The sequence below is a fragment of the Canis lupus genome, chromosome 30 (genome assembly GCF_011100685.1).
Source record: "Canis lupus familiaris isolate Mischka breed German Shepherd chromosome 30, alternate assembly UU_Cfam_GSD_1.0, whole genome shotgun sequence".
Lineage (NCBI taxonomy): Eukaryota > Metazoa > Chordata > Mammalia > Carnivora > Canidae > Canis > Canis lupus.
This window is the reverse complement of record NC_049251.1, coordinates 2,252,221-2,267,229: the sequence shown is the minus strand read 5'-3', so window position 1 is coordinate 2,267,229 and position 15,009 is coordinate 2,252,221. Positions and strand designations below refer to the sequence as shown.

The window sequence follows — 15,009 nt, the reverse complement described above, 5'->3', positions numbered from 1 at the left end:
TATTATCTAAGCCATATAGGGTCCCAACTCTCATTATTAATGCAAATGTACACATGAGGTCAAACAGACTCATTTAGGTGCTCTGAAAACACACTAGTGGCTCAATTTGCTGTTTCGATGAGGTCATGCTTTATTTTTGCAATCTTAGGTTACTCTGAGGATTCAGGAATATACTTCAAAAATAAACAAATATAACCATGGATCATCATCCAAGGAAATAGTGGGGAAGGAAAACAAAAAAAAGTTTTGAAATCTGGACTGAGGTTCCTACCTGGGAAACAAAACAAAACAAAACTTAATTGTACCCAGAGTGCTCTTGTGGAATAAAAGAAAAAAAAATCATTACTCACAGGGGATTCTGGTAACATTTTATTTCTAACTTATTAACATCACAAAATGTAGGGTAAGTCACAGAATGGATATACCTTGGGATATCCACGAAAATGATTTTCAGACTTCATTTTCACAAAAATTAAATCTAAATTTAATGAGCAAACCCAAGACTGCACGTTTTTGGGCAACGAGCCAAGACACTAACTCCTCTATTAAGAGAGAGGACTTGGAATTTTATGTTGTATTATTATCACCACTGGAACTACAGCCAGTCCAATAAGGTATGTACGACCCATTGAAGAGTACACGTGAGCTTAGAAGCAACAGATGGTAAATACTGATCCTCAATGTGGCGACAAACTGAGGTTCCTCAAGTAAGTATAGCAATTACTTTACTGTTTCCTTCTCAACTCATGAACTGTCTATGAAGGGACACCATTTTATGGCCAATGTCAACCTGTCCCATAGTATCATTTTGGAAACTATAAAGTGGATTCCTCAATTACGTTTGCCACACCTACTACCCAACCTTATATATTTTTTTTTTCCTTGAAGTGAGAAGTGATAGTAGGTCACTTAAATAGTGTTATCAAATGGGAGCAAGTGAGGGGGGGCTAGCTGTTGAGTTCTGTCTGGTACTAAAAGTAAAGGTGACACTTATGCATAAACTCTGGGATTAACGATTAGAAAAAAGTTTCCACATCTTTTCCAAAGCATAGTTCTCTGATAGCAAGGAAGAGATCAGGGCATGATTGTGACAAATATCTACTTATGGACTTAAACTTCATAGTGGTAATATATGAACCAGACAGACTGTATCTCACTTTTACCAAAGTCTGACTACCATCTAATATTCAAATAAGCTTTAATGAGCATCTATAATGCATCAGATCTTGTGAAAAAAGTCAGAGAAATGACATTAATTAAGAAACAATCCATGCTTTGAGACATTCTGGCTGAGAAGAAATATTTGTGAGTTATTCCCAATTTTTAAGACAGCTGAGCTGTATGGATTTTACATTATTATTATTGACACATAACATTTTCCTTGAGAACTAAAAAAAACCAAGGACCATAGTTGATTTGTCCAGCAAAGATATCCCAGGTTATTCATGTTGCTTTTACTACACAAGAACAGGCCACTCCGGGCCTAAACACTTAAAACTAACCTCTCGGAATATATTTTCAATGAGTAAGCCGGAGGATTTGGCTTCCTACCTTAACATTTTGAATAAATGACCAATGATGTGTGCCTAGGCCACAACCACCTTCTCCTTGCCACTTCGAGTCTTCCTAGGGATTAGTCACTTGATAAATCTGCCATTGAATGGATTTAAAATTATAGGCTAATCGACAAGGAAAACAAACAAGAGGGTTTACATGTTTTTCATTAAGATCTGGGCTCTGGCCTAGGACATGTCCTCTAAGGAAGCTAGGAAGGGAAAGGTCTTAAATTTCCAAAAATTGCTCACCCCAGCCAAAAGGCACACTCATTATACAAGATATAAATTGAGATGCCAGAAAAGGGCTCACAAAATTAGGGATAGTCTTCGTTCTCTAAGTAATAGACCCAAGGAGAAATATTTTCTACTATAATTGGAGAGACTGGGTCAGGTAATGGAAAAAACACTAAAATAGCGGTCAGAGTGCCTGGATTTAGTTCAGCATAAGATTGCTGTAGAACCTCAAATTCCCATCTTATCTCTGGCTATTGTCTTCATCTGTAAAATAATCAGGTTAGAAAAAGATCAGAAGGCTTACAAACCAGGTATCTTGGGATCCATGGAGGTATCTAAGCAGTTCTGCAAACACTTAGTTATAATGCTATTTTAAAAGGATATTTAACCTAAGAACAAGATTAGCCTTTAAGAAAGACATAAAGTTATATGAAAAAAAATATACCCATTTCAATACTAATGGCACATCTAGTACTAAGGTATTTGGCTTTGTTTACGTTTTTCCGGCAATCTGGAATACAAAGTTTTCCCTGACATATTTCAGGATCTGTTTGGATGTTTTGAAGACAAATTTCATTGATTAGGAAAGTTGTAACTCTACACTGGTCTCTCTTTTAAAATTCAAGCTTGCACTTATACATGCAGGTATATCGCTACAGCAGAGTTAACATATTTAATTAAGCAGAGCCAAGGCTCAGGTTCATCAGCTCTGTGCAGGCTCCTACATTGGCAAACCAGTCTGTTGTTTGATAAAAAGCAAAAGAATGAGCAGAAAAACAGGCGATTCTGGCACTTATTTTCATAATTGATGCTTTTAGACAGAGTGATGTGAATGATTAAAAATAACTGCAGCCATTTTTAATTGTCACTAATTCAACTGTAAAAATTCCCTGCAATTCATATTTCAATCTTAGGTATTGTTTTAACTGAATGCAACCTTAGGATTCTAAGGGAAATTTTTTAAATTGCTCCCATTTTTAACTATATATTTTATAAAATGTGATTTTTTTGTGATTTTATTTTAGTAAAATAAAAAAAGTAATTGGATGCTATGGTTAATATAAGACTCAAAACTTAAAACTCCTAAATTCAAGTTTGTGTTTATCAAAAAAGCATCTTCATGAAAACATGTAAGAGTACCTTTATGATCCTGGATTAGACAGAGTTTTTTTTTTTAATTGAAGTATAATTAACATGCAGTGTTATATTAGTTTCATATGTATAATACAGAAATTCAACAATTCTATACATTACTCAGTGCTCGACATAGTAAATGTACTCTTAACGAGGTCTTAAATATGCCATCAAAAGCAAAATCCACCACAAAAATTGGTAAATTGGAATTTTTCAAAAGTCCAATTTTTGCAAGGCAGTGTTAAAATAAAACATAAGCCTCAGACTGGGAGAAAATTTTCTGCAAATTACGTATCTGACAAAGACTTGTACCTAGAATGTAAAAAAACTTTCAAAACAAAAATTAAATTAAGGAGGACACATGATGAGATGGGCACTGGGTGTTATATTATATACTGGCAAATTGAATTTAAATAAAATTTAAAAAGAAATTAAAAAAAATAACCTCCTCCTTCCAGGATGGAAGGATTCAAACAGATTCAAATAGCACATGAAAGAAGATACATGAATAACATTTATGCACACAAAAAAGATGCTCAACATCCCTTATCTAAACCACAATGAGATACCACTACATATTTATTGAAAGGAAGGGAGAGAGAGGAAGGAAAACTGACGTATCTGACAATATCATGGACTAGTGAGGATATGAAGCAACTAGGACTCTCCTAGGTGACCAATGGGAACGTAAAATGGCACCCCCACTTTAGAAAACAATTTCCCTGTTCCTTATAAAGCTAAATACACACTTTTTCCATGTTATCCAACAATACCACTTCTAAGTATTTGCCCAAGCGAAATGAGACATCTTAAAATGAAAATCCATATACATATGTTTTTAGCAGCTATATTAATAGTCACTCATGATTATTCTTGTGGGTCAACTTGACTGGGCCACTGGGTGCCCAGTAATTTGGCCAAACATTTTTCAAACTGTTCTTTGAGGGTGTTTTTAAATGAGATTAACATCTGAATCAATCAGTAGACTAAAGCAGACTGAGTAAAGCAGGTTGCTTTCCCTAATGGGGATGGTACTCACCATCCATTCAAGTTTAAGGCCTGAATAGAACAAACTCCTCCTAACTTCCTTTGAACTGAGACTTTAGCCTCTTCCTGCCTTGGAATGGAATCATCAACACTGGCTCTTCCTTGGATCCCAAGCCTGTTGGTCTTCAGGCTGAAGTATGGCACCCATTCTCCGGGTCTCCAACATGTCAACTCACCTTGGAGATATTGGGACTTGTCAGGTTCCATAACTGCATGAGTCATTCCTGAAAATAAATCTTTCTCTATATACACATATACACTCAATTATTTTAGTTTAGTTTAGTTTAGTTTATTATTTTATTTATTTTCTTGTGGAGAACCCTAGCACTTTGCCAAAATTGGAAGCCACCCAAATGTTCTTCAATAGGGAAAGGATAAACAAATGGTGGTACATGCACAAAGTAAAATCTACTCAGAAATAAAAAGGAATGGAATACTCTTAGGTCCAACAATATGGATGAACCTCAAAAGTGTTAAGAAAAGAAGCTGGGGGATGCCTGGGTGGCTCAGTGGTTAAGCATCTGCCTTCAGCCCAGGGTGTGATCCTGGAGTCCCGGATGGAGTCCCGCATTGGGCTCCCTGCATGAAGCCTGCTTCTCTCTCTGCCTATGTCTCTGCCTCTCTTCTCTCTCTCTGTCTCTCATGAATAAATAAAAAAAATCTTAAAAAAAAAAAAAAGGAAAGAAGCTGGACTCAAAAGGCCACATACTATATGACTCCATTCATATCAAAATCTGGGAAAGTCAAGGCTATAGGACAGAAAAAGCAGAAATGGTTGCCAAGGGCTTGAGGTCAGGAGAGAGGATGTTTTCCAAGGCACACAGAAAAATTTTCTGTGGTGATGGAATGTTCTATGTCTTCATTGTGGTTATGGTAACATGACTGCATGGTTTTGTCAAAACTTGTACACTATAAAGGGTGATTTTTAGTGTGTTTAAAAGAATCTCAAATTTAAAAAGCATCTTACAGATTGACATTATAATAATATGTACACATTTGTATAAATTTAAAACTGTAAAATAAATACATACTAATAAAATGCCACCTATCAGTTGGGCTTCCAAGCAACTTTGTTGTGTTTGAGAAGACATTACTACAGACACAGAGTAAAATGAGTCCCAAAAACATCTAAAGAAGTCCCTAGAACAAAGGTCTAACTTCCCTAACATAAAAGTTTAACCTTTCTCATCAATGCTATAGCATTTTCACACTTGTGGCCCAGGTTCTGGAACTTTCTCTGTCTAGGTCAGGGCTCAGATGGGGTTAGTGGTGACCATCTAAGACAGTACCACTACATTCAGCATCATTCTCATATCAACTGCTATGTGACAACACATCCAGGGAGCAAGCAACGTCTATTAAGAGCTCAGAGATTGGGAAGGATGTTACATTGCCTTTAACACTGTGATGTCTCATTACTTCCCCTCTGTCAGTCTCTTTCCTATCACATTATTTATGACAAGTCTGATTTTCTCATTGTAATTGATCATGAAGTGTTTTCAAGGATACCAGTTCCTACTTCTCTGCTTCGGTAAGTAAAAAGACCTAACAACGTCTTCTATTCTTAGGTCAACATGAAGAATTTTCTCTATTAATGTTTTTTTCTAATGTTACCTCCAAGGAAGGATCAGGGCATTAGGAAAGTGTGCTTTGGGTTTGCAATAGGTTGATAGGTGGTGTCTCTGTGACTAGAGGGAAAAAACCAAAACGATAAAAATGGTCTATTCCACAGGACTATTAGAGCAGCTTCCTCTTTTATTCACAGGATCTCCAAGACATAAGGGGCCTATGATCCCATCAGTGTTATAGGCTGGCAAATTCTATTCTGTAAAACAAGGATCACATTTTCTCTCTTGCTTCCCAATATACTTTTCATGGAAGGTGAAAGAATCTCAGAATAATGTACCCAGGAGAAATCAAGAATAACTGACTGAAAAATACTCCAGAGTTTATTTAATATTGGATACAATTAATATGTATATGCCTGCTTAGATGGTGACCTTAGAGAAACAGATGAACATAACGCAGTTAAATAAAAGTCAACCTTATTTTCTAAATTAAAGGCCTTAAGTAGGATCCAAATACCCTGAGCATGAACATTCAAATGCACTAGAATTGTATCATTTAACAAAAAGCTAGGATATCGCTATGTACAAGACACAATGTTTATGTCAAAGTTCTTCTCAAGCAATATTTTGCATATTCATTGACACATATCTCTCTTGCCTTTTTACCTCTACCTAAAAAGTGCTTGAGTCCTTCTTCTCAAATGTGCCCCCTTCTCACAAATAAGAGAACATGTGCCTTAACTCTACCCCATCCTCAAGAAAAAAAATCTCCCGTTATGTTCATTGACAAGTGTTGCTCTAAAAGATTTGCAGTTGTCAGCTGTATTTGCATTTTTACCATATTCTTTGTGTACTTTCTCAAAATCCAGTCTCAGTCGCCACCATTTTACTGAAAAGGCTCATGAAAAACCACTGTTAATGGCTTCCTGAATTACTCCATTTGGTGGATTTTTCCTCCATCTCTTTTGGGGCTCTGCAGCTGAACTTAAGAGTACAACACCCAGGTCCTCTTCCTACCGTGCAATCACTCTACCTACTGCTACCTTCCCTTCCTCCTTCCATCTTCCAAGTACCTCAATTACATTAAGTTAAGAGGACAAATGTTTTCATCTCCCCTTTTCACTGATGTAGTCCTAGAGCCACGAGTAGTGTCTGTCCTGCCAGGAACTACTCTCAGGGGTGCCCATGCAATACCTTTTACAAATATGATGAAAGCTCCCTGACTTGTATGATTACTGCTATTATCTCTTAACTAGGTCCTGATAAGTGCATTGCTGATGTGAGACTGTGTTCTTTCCAACAAGCCTCATGAAATTCCTAAGTCCAAAGTTTTAGGTCCATCTCCATCCAGACCTGATTAACTCTGTCTCATTCAGTGGACATCCAAACTGAGTTACTTTATAATAAGCACAGGACCTACATGGGGGTCAACAAATTGACCCCAAATTAGTCAAAATTAACATTCTACACCAAAAATGTTAATAATGCCATTGTTTTGAATACACACTTTTATTGGTATGCGTTTTTATAGTTCCAAACATCTTTACACCTTAAAATCATTAAGTGATTAAGTGAAGTCATAAATATGAGTTATCTCATGTGTATTCAAATGTTGTGACTTATTTTCCAATCTTCCTTCACCAGGATAGACACCAAAGTGATGGGGTCATAGAAATGCCTTGATTGACAAGAAGTCTTGAAACAGCACCTGTGACGATGTGAGTGACTGGTTTATTCTTCAAGGTGGCTAGGCTCTTTCTGAGTTTCTGTATACAAGCAATCAAGTTTACTAAACATCTCCAGCTACAGATCGATCTACCTAGGAAGGGGCAGAAATATTTCTAGAGCCGTGCTTGCTTCATTTGGGATCCTTGTAATTGAGGTTGACAGGAAACAAGTGACAAAGCACATCTGTAATACCTATTCTTGAAAACAGAGAGACCTAGAATAATGGTCAGGGAATTCTAAAAGTTCACAGAGAAGGTCCCCTGACTAGGGGGCATCAATACACATCATTTTTAGAAACAGTTTTGGCAAAGTATTACACTGATTAATTTGAGCTCACAAAGATCTGATGTAATATTTAAAAACAGATCTCTTCTTTGTGTAAACATGGATTAAGAAAAATGTAAATCCCCCATGTAGGTTTATTTTTTTATAAGAATATTAATTATATATTTATAAATCTAGGGTGCTGAATGCCTTTAACAGTTATGATAATAAATGGAATTTGGTAGAACATTTATTCCAATTACTAGATGTTTAACGATACTTGGAACATCAAGATGCATGTGAAATTATACTCAAGTATGAGGCACACAATAACTTGGAAAAGATCAGATCTCATTTTGACTTGTTTTCTCTTGGAATATAGACAAACCACATTCTTGTTTTCCTCCTGCACTACCCCCCTTATCCCCACCAAACTTAGATTAAACTATATTACTTTTGATTGATAGTCATCTCCATAATTTGTGCTTTTTGAAAGGATAATTGTTACAAGAATTACATTTTTCAGTTTTCCAGGAATTACACGATATGAATTTAAATCAGAATTCTTATTTCCTAAGTGATCAAACACTGAACATAATTCATGAAATGTTTTCAAAATAAATGTTTAACTGTTCTGTGCAAAGCTTAAATGTCACATCAAATTTAGTTTGACAGGGGGCTGAAATGGCTATAATTTTCTCTCCACCAATTTTTCTATTTTAGACATTACAGCTACACGTATTAATAATGTGAAAAGGTAGGGGCACTATTACTTGAACACTCATACATAATTTCTTCACAAGTCATTCAAAAGTTAATAACTAAATACACAGGTTAAGGATGACACAGGACCAGCTATATCATGTCTATCAAACCCCATGACTGCTGTAGTGTTTTATACCAACAACATGCCACTATCTCATGGAATGTGTTTGTCAGCTACAAGAGCTTGATCCTGCCAGTTTTATGCCATGCACCCTTCATGAGAACATGAACTGGCTCCATTCTAAATAACTACAAACTACTTACACTTAAATATTTAGATTACTAGGAATCTCAATGTTGGACCATCACCTTCCCCTCACCACACATTGGAGCAATAGAAAGCTTTCTGACTACATGCCGTTGAATACAGTATTAATACACATATGAAACAGATTAGAATGGTGGAGGTGTTTGGAAGAAAGGAATTTTGATTTTTATAAAGATGGACATGAAGATCATTCTTCTTGGTCCAAATTTACTACATGAAAACATTCCACAGTCTCAAATATGGTTGCCAAATATAAAAGCAAATCACTTCTCAATCACTTTCTTTTACTTTCCTTTATATGCTTTTCATATTTTCGTATCAACATAACAACAGGTAAGAATAAAAGTATAGAATTAAACCCAAATAAGATGTACCTGTGAGGAAAGCACCTAACAGTCCAGTATTCAAAGTTGGAGCTTATAAAGAAGGAAACATTTGTCTGTTTCTGGATATAATTGGTTTTATAAAAGCTACTTTTTAGGGGGTTTGCTATGCAAAATCTTCCAGCAACATTCACATCTCCTCAGTACTGGTTTTGAAAAATAATCTTTTGTTGGGCATTTGGGTGGCTCGGTCGGTTAAGCATATCTGTCTTTGACTCAGGTCATGATCCTAGGGTCCTGGGATTGAGTCCCACATTGGGCTCCCTGCTCAGCAGGGAGTTTGCTTCTCCCTCTCCTTCTGCCCCTCCCCCACTGCTCGCATTCTCTCTCATGCTCTCTCAAATAAATTTTTTAAAAATTTTTTAAAAAATTTATTTATGATAGTTACACAGAGAGAGAGAGAGAGAGAGGCAGAGACATAGGCAGAGGGAGGAGCAGGCTCCATACACCAGGAGCCCGACGTGGGATTCAATCCCGGGTCTCCAGGATTGCGCCCTGGGCCAAAGGCAGGGGCCAAAGGCAGGCGCCAAACCGCTGCGCCACCCAGGGATCCCGTAAATAAATACTTTTTAAATAAATAAAATTTGAAATAAACATTTTCTTATGGCAGAAACCTTTTCTTTGGTTGCAGGTTAGAGGGAAAAAATGTAAAATAATTCCAAGAGATACTCCTGATAGCTGGCAGCCTCTGCCTCTCCCCCTCCTTTTTTAGAAGATAATTAGGTTGCTAATGAGCAAGAAGTGAGTGATGCTGTAGGAGTCCAATGTTTGAATCTAAGTGACAACAGAGTTACTTTGGCCACTGATCCCTATCTCACAAGTCTAGAAAATCTCCTATGAAAATTATAAATGAATCTCTCAAGCTCTATTTATAAATCCTGGGTACAATTTGAAATCTGCAGAGACAAAAAGAGAGGAAAGGAGGGGGGAAAAAGTATTAGACAACCTTCTGACCTCAGAAAGGTGATGGCAGGCAAAAAGTTGAAATTGAATGAGATATTTGGAAGAGGTTGCCTTATTTTCCTCCAATTGACTTGTCCATTCTTAAAAGAATTATGTTTAATTTTGTTGGTGTGTTCAAAGATTTTGGTTTTTTTTTTTTAAGATTTTATTTATATATTCCTGAGAGACACAGAGAGAGAGGCAGAGACACAGGCAGAGGGAGAAGCAGGCTCACTGCGGGGAGCCCGATGCGGAACTCGATCCCAGGACCCCAGGATCACGCCCTGAGCCGAAGGCAGACCTCAACCACTGAGCCACCCAGGCATCCCCAAAATTTTGGTTTTAAACATGTTCTGTTACACCTTTGCATACTCTCAGTATGCAATGAGAGCCACCATCCACCACTACTAATGACCACACATTCACCGTAATTTGTTTCAACGTGCAACATCTAATAAATGTGCATCTAAGATGATGAGAAACAGAGAGTATTCTCCCAGTAGAAAACCATAAGTTGTCAAAATTATGTTTTGAAAACGTTCCAAGAACATAGTTTTCCTAGTATAATTCTCCCATGTCTCTAAATGTGAAAAATACTGCCTGCAAAATCACTTTAGTTTAAATCTAGTTCCACTATGGAGGAAGAAAAAGGGAAAACCAATCAGCGGTTAATTTATGCACTAATGCATGTATTACTGTGATAGAAGATTCATCTGTTTGCTATTTATTGAAGGTTTATGTCAATCTTATGTTCGGCACAGAAGGTAAAGGAGAGACAATATCTCTGCTTTCAAGATTGTAAGATGAGAAAAAGTCTTATTAAATGCCTGGGTCAGGTATAAAGAGCCAAGGGGTTGAGCAGGGAGCCCTGGGAAATCAAGAGATGGTTTCATATATGATGAGGAGCCCTTCCTGGGCTGCAAAGGATTGGCAAAGGTGGAATGGCAGATTGTGAATAATCCAAGTAAAAGAAGGCAGAGTGATGGGAAAGCATATGAAAATAGTGGAATAAAGGACTAGTTAGAAGTTTGAGTATGATTTTAAAAGGTCTGAAATACCACACACTAAGAACTTTGAACTCGATAAAGAATAGTGAACCACTAAAGGTGGGAAAGACAGAGAAACAACAATCTCTAAGTAATTTATAACATGTCTTGAATATAGGCAATATCTAAGGGCCTAAATTAGAAGAAGAGCCTAAACAGAAGCTGAGTGCCAAGGAACAAGTATATGTAAGAGACTATGGAGCTAAAATGATCCTAATTTAGCAATCCACAAGATACAGAAGCTAAGCGTGAAGTTGCCAAAGATGGCTGAGATTTTGTACCTGGACTCTTACTCTTAGGAGAACAGTGGAACCTTAAATATATAGGGCAGCCCCCCAAAAGACTGTTTTATGCTGTGTTTGTATTGGGTGGGGGAAAAGTCAGAAGGAGACAAGTAGACGAGTCTTTTCAATCCTGGGATTGTAAGAATTGATGCACTGGCTTCAGAAATTTTAAATTTTGAGATACTGAAACCAGTTCCCAGGGCAGATTTTCCAGCAAAAAAACGAGAACTTTTCCTGGAGCTGGAACTCAGGGAAACATTTGAATGCAAACAAATAGCTCTAAAAAAGACTTTACATACAGATAGCAGTCAATGAAATATTTTTTTTAAAAAAAATGTTATTTATTCATGAGAGACACAGAAAGAGAGGCAGAGACATAGGCAGAGGGAGTCCCCCCACCCCCCCACCTGCGATGTGGAACTTGATCCCAAGACTCCAGAATGACAACCTGAGCCAAAGGCAGATGCTCAACCATTGAGCCACCAATGTGCCCCAGCCAATAAAATCTTTAAGAGACAACTCATGGAAGGTCAGGTAACTAAAGGCTACCTTTCTCAGGGTCACATTTGGGGGATGCTGTGGAGGCAGGGCTGGGGGGAAGCAAAGAAGATGGAGAAGCATACTCAAAGGAGGAGGAAAAATGAGAATGCAGTGTCCTAGAGGTCAAGGGAGGAGATCCGAGAAGGACCTCAACACTGACACTCGATTTAGAATCCAAGCCAATGAAGACCAATAGGGGACCAACAGCAGGAGATAATTACTTCATCTGTGGTCTTAGCCGTTTCTTTTCGTACGTATGGAGGCCAAAGTTTAAAACGAGGCAATGAAACAAAGGTGTGCATAGTCTAGAGATGAAGGCACACATTCTTTTTTATTTTCTGCTTGTCTTCTATGCCCTTTCCCTTTTCCCCTAAAGCTAATTCAAATTCCTGGGTTTCTGATTGCACCCTTTCCTGTGTTCTCCAGGAACGTTTCCTTAATTTGCTCCTCTCTGGCTGGCTCTCCCCTTTACCTACTCAGGTCTCCTATTGAAAATGCACAACTACTCAGGCTGGTTCTATGCATAATCTATGCCTAGTGCATATCCGTTCTTCTCATTGCATAGCAACTTCACAAACATTAGCCTAGGTAATCTGAATCCTACCTGTGGTAAGGTAGGATCCCCATTTTGTAGACTGTCCCAAACCACAATCATGGAGGTATCCACTAAGACTCAAGACTGGATCTTCTGTCAAGCCTCATGTTCTTTCTCCTATGCAGAGCTGTCTCCAGATATGTGTCAAGATGTCGGCAGTAGACTCTGTTTCTGTCTAAACATTACGAAGTACCTGGCTTGCTGTCAGAGACCAAACGTTAAATGGCTGAAATAGCTTGATAGATTGTGTGAAAATTTTATGGTCCTTCTGTCAGACACCATAATTTACTATCACATAATACACAGAAGAATCAAAAGAAACCATCCCACAAGGGCAAACAATGTGGAGGCGGTGGCCCTTTGACACTCTAAGGCCACAGGCATTATATGGATCCAATAAGAAAGCTGCTTCTACGAGTGAGAAAACAACCTCTTGATCTTGCAAAATGTTTTTGGACACCTAAAGGCTCTTTTATTACTGAGGCTGATTAAAATGAAAAGCTTAAACGACTAAAATGTTCTTTTTGATGAGTTTTTGCCATGAACCTTGGACCCTGTAGTCCAGTGGGATTGGAGTCCTTTGATCCTAGGCACTCACATAAATTCAGAGTCATAAAACAACATTGGATTTGATTTTACTAGTGTGGCTGATGTTGCCAGATTTGTAATGCAATCTTGTTTTCTCCCCTCCTCAGTTTTTGGGCCCATCCACCTTTATTTTATAGCCAAAGGAAAGGAGTTTCCATTTGTCTTTGGCAATCAAGCTCCAAGAGTGAGCCACTACTCTAGAATGCCGGAATTCCGGAGAAAAATAATGATACTGTATTATATTCATCAACATCAGAAGAAAAAAAAAAAACACATCAGAAGAATCACTGTTATTTTAGGTGCTGAAAATAAAATATCAAAAAGCCCATTTTCCGGATGAAAATACTTACAGATTTTCACTACTTAGGAGTTAGAGGATAATGTGGCTGAGAACTATATGACAAGTCTGAAGTAGGAAGAATATCAGATTTAGTGTTCATAAATTTCTAGCAAGACTAACTGAAAATTAATTTAAAAAAAATAAAAAGATCCCCAGGTTATCTATTAATGAGTGGCAGACCCCATCTTAGCTTTCAAACCTCATTTACCTAAAAAAACCCCAAACCGCCCCCGCAAAAACAAAACAAAACAAAACAAAACAAAACCTGCTATCTATGGAAGAAGTAAAAGAAATATTCAGTGAGACATTTAACAAAAGATATGCCATAAATAAAACTTATATGTTTAATTCACTTCCATTCCCAATCTTTTAATGATTTTCCATTTAATCCCCTTTTAATGATCTGTACCACAATATTCCTATAACTTCTAATTCCAGAAATGAAGGTTTTACTATAAAAGGTCTGAGGGAAGACAAGCACAAATACTTTTACAGAGACCAAGTGATCAATAGTGGGTCACAACTGTTCATTTTTTTATGGAGTAAAACAGTAGTTTGGACTCAGAAAGATCAATGACATACTTAGCCTTTTCACTAGAGCAGGGAATACTAATTTTAGGTTGGATAAACAGTTTACAGTATTTTTTTATGGCTTGCCTGAAGGCTGGGAAATTGTTCACCAGAATAATTCTGTAAAATAACATGGGGCACAAGGGTCACGATAGGTCTAATTCGAATTTGAAAAGAGTTACCAGAGAATACAGTGTCACTATCCAGTGGGCAATGCCTCATGATACTGTCAGTTATAGTTTCTCAATCCCTGCCTGAGGCTCCAGTGAACATTTCAAAGTGTTCCAGCCAGAAGAATATAATTCTGACACACATTCACCACCTTGCGTTTGTGAATATATTAGATTAAGCATAAATGAACTTGCCATTTTATAAGTCAAAATAGGCCAAATGTCAGCAATTTCATATGGTTCAACTTATAAACCTCAACCAAGTTTGAAAAAATTTTTGTGTTTTATCAATTAATACTTTAAATTATGTGCATTATATTTCTTTGCAGCAGATATGACTCATGCCATATTCTTATTAATAAACTGTATCAGATACCCACAACAGCTTCCAGAGTATAAAAAATTGTCATCTATTTGTAGAGAAGAGTGATTGCCTTGGTGTTATGCATACATACAGTAATGATGAGGGAAGGGTATGCAGATACCAAGAAACAGTGTCCTCCTTTCATGCTTGAAAGCATAGCATTATTGTCAGCACTCTCTTCCCCCTATTATTTACTTATTCAAAAAATATTTGTTGTGTACTTACAATGTTCAAGTAGGGGTCTAGGTACCCAATGGAGAATCAAGCTGTGCAAACATTCACAGGGAAGCCACAATGGCAGTGTCATCAGCTCCAGCTTTAGCAGAAGCAACCATCAGCACTGGAGAGAAGGTTCACGATTCTTGCCAGAGCACGTGAGTTCTCTCTCTCGCCCCAACCTACGCCAAGCCAGTATTACCTCCTACCTCTAGGCTAGCAACAGTTGCCAACTGTCCTCTCCACTTGCACTCTAGCTTCCCTACTATCTACCCTCTACAACAGCAGCCTAAGAGGGAGGCAGGTCTTTTGAAAATGCCAATATTTTCATATCTCACACTTCTCTGCTCAGAATTAGATTCCCAGTGTTCTGAGGATGAAATTGGAAAACCTTAAGGACCAAGAAG

At 37.5% G+C, this 15,009-nt stretch overlaps 1 protein-coding gene and 1 long non-coding RNA gene across 32 annotated transcripts in view; one reads left to right on the top strand and one right to left on the bottom strand.

Annotated features, from left to right (window-relative positions):
• FMN1 (formin 1) overlaps nt 1-15,009 on the bottom strand; it is a 433,671-nt gene that overhangs the window by 224,750 nt on the left and 193,912 nt on the right. The gene's annotated exons all lie outside the window — the stretch shown is intronic.
• LOC111093319 overlaps nt 1-15,009 on the top strand; it is a 101,372-nt gene that overhangs the window by 52,359 nt on the left and 34,004 nt on the right. For both annotated transcript variants that reach the window (XR_005381412.1, XR_005381411.1), the window contains exon 3: nt 7,184-7,257. This is a non-coding gene — a long non-coding RNA (uncharacterized LOC111093319). The remainder of the gene's footprint in view (nt 1-7,183; nt 7,258-15,009) is intronic.